The sequence below is a fragment of the Lupinus angustifolius genome, unplaced genomic scaffold (genome assembly GCF_001865875.1).
Source record: "Lupinus angustifolius cultivar Tanjil unplaced genomic scaffold, LupAngTanjil_v1.0 Scaffold_17_97, whole genome shotgun sequence".
Taxonomy (NCBI): Eukaryota; Viridiplantae; Streptophyta; class Magnoliopsida; order Fabales; family Fabaceae; genus Lupinus; species Lupinus angustifolius.
Window position 1 is genome coordinate 29,437 of NW_017719072.1, and position 2,676 is coordinate 32,112.

The window sequence follows — 2,676 nt, forward strand, 5'->3', positions numbered from 1 at the left end:
TTACAAGGCCTACCAAATCAATTAGGCATGTGGAATTCAAACAAGGGATCAATACAAATTCATTCCTTAATGGGAATTGGCGTGAAAAATCAAGAAGGAGGAGAATTCGGAATGCAAAATCTTGCCTTATGGATCAGTTTCAGATTGGAAGAATAAACACCTTCCTTATTTGAATAAGGCATGTGTTGGGCGTGTAAATCAAGGGGATACTCAAGCATAACTCCTTTCCTTAATGAGAGCAACACGTTTGGAAATCATTCAAGGCAATGGATTCTTTCCTTAATTGTACCAAAGGAATGTATTCAGCCTACAAACCTGAATAGGGACGTGATAGCCAAGGAGGATTCACTCAACATTCAAAATCTTACCTTAAACACAAAAATCATATGGGAATATGAATTAGGAAAGTCTATCAATGTGTTTTACTCTTTTATTCACGTGGGAATTGGGGTAGCACATGGGAATACGAATAAGGAAAGTCTATCAATATGTTTTACTCTTTGATTCACGTGGGAATAGGGACATGGCTGAGTTCCTTTCCCTATTTATAACCAAATTACATATGGAATAAAACAATTCAGATTTTAGTTGGATAATTTCCATTGCTAGTTGAGATTTCTCCTAGTGTTCTTGGTTCAACCAAGCTTGTTTTCTTATCAAGATACTCATCTTGTGGCGAAAATTCCTTAAGGCTTATCAAGAATCACTTCTTGTGGCGCCTCCATCCTTCTTGTCTTCTCCATCTTCTTGTTCCCAAACCACGGCCAAACACTCACCAAAACCACCCAAAATCCCCTCACTTCCCACGGCCAAACACCCATAAAACACCCTCACATAACCCTAATCCTCACGACCATAATTCCCCAAAAATATCCCATACACATTCCACAACATCACAAGTACATCAATCATCAACCAAACAACCACCAAATCCATCAAACACAATCAAAACCCCACGGCCCAAAACACAACCAAACAACATTCAAAACATCCAAAACAAATACAATTCCAAAAGTCCCAAAAAGTAATTACCATCAAGAATGATCCAAAACAAAAACGTAATCCCCCTATAGGATTACATCAAGTGGTATTCAGAGCTAGTTCTTGTTGGTAAAATTGTCTTAGTAAATTATTTTCAAAAAGTTTGTTGTTTTGCTATTTCAATTGATATTATTATTCGAAAACGTTATATTATTGTATCCACAGCCATTGGCTATCATAAATCTGAAAACGTAATACTCCTAATCACAACCTCGTGCTATCTCAATTATTAAACCAAAAAGGTGCCTCATCATATAAATTGCTTGATATTGTTGTTGCTGTTTCGCTGTTTGTCACAATTGAGTACTCTTGACCTTGATTTAATCAAGAACACAAAGAAGGAATAGAGAGTACGTGAGGGAGAGACATTCACAAATACAAAAAAGAAATACAAAAAAAAGAGAGAGAAAAAAGTGAGCAAGAGAGTTTTATTACTAACCAAAGAAAAAGTATGTCTAATTTTGCAGGTAATGGAGGAGAGTCCCCTAGGACGGCAGCCTACCTACAGTCCCTTCATGAAATTCATGAACAATTTAGAACCCTCCAACAACAAATGGAGGAAATGCGGGTTCAGAACCAAAGACGCCGAAACATCGACTCTAGTGATTCTGAAACCGAGAGGAGAAGGAGACGGAGAGAAAGGAGGCATGATGGAGGTCATAGGAGAGATGATCGGTTGGAAGGCATCAAGGTTAAAATCCCTACATTCATGGGGATGAATAACCCTGAGGCTTACTTGGAGTGGGAACTCAAAATCGAACAAGTGTTCGAATGTCACAACTATACCGAAGAAAAGAAAGTCAAGGTGGCAGCACTCGAGTTCAAGGAATATGCTATGGTCTGGTGGGATCAACTCCAAAAAGAGAGGAGGCGATGCGGTGCTGAACCAGTAGACAATTGGGATGAGATGAAGGTAATAATGCGAAAGAGGTTTGTTCCGGCATCCTTTCAACGGGATATCCATAACAAACTTCAGCGGCTGACCCAAGGTACCAAGTCTGTAGACGAGTACTTTAAAGAGATGGAGTTGGCTCTGTTAAGATCTAACTTTCATGAGGATCGTGAAGCTACAATGGCACGTTTCCTTCATGGGTTAAATCAAGACATCCAGGATGTGGTAGAGTTACAACCTTATGTGGAGCTGGAGGATCTGGTCCAACAAGCCATTAAGGTGGAACAACAACTGAAGAGGAGGAAATCAAAATACTCCTCCAACTCAAAATTCCAGTCTTCGGGGTGGAAGGATAGAAACAAGAAGGAGGGCCCTAATCCTAAGGAGGCCGTGAGCTCTTCCCAAGGGAAGAAGCCCATGGAAAATACTACTCGGAGTCGGGAGGTCAAATGCTTCAAATGTCTTGGGCATGGTCACATAGCTTCTCAATGCCCAACCAGAAGGACCATGGTGATGAAAAATGGAGTGGTGGAATCTCAATCCGAGACTTCAAGTTCTGAGGAGAGTGAAGAAGATGCCCATGTTCCAGATGGAGACTTACTCATGGTGCGGAGGCTCTTAGGGAGTCAAGTAAGAGAAGATGAGGAGAGTCAAAGGGAGAACATCTTCCACACTAGATGTTTGGTACAAGGGAATGTTTGTTCCCTAATCATTGATGGTGGCAGTTGTGCTAATGTGGTAAG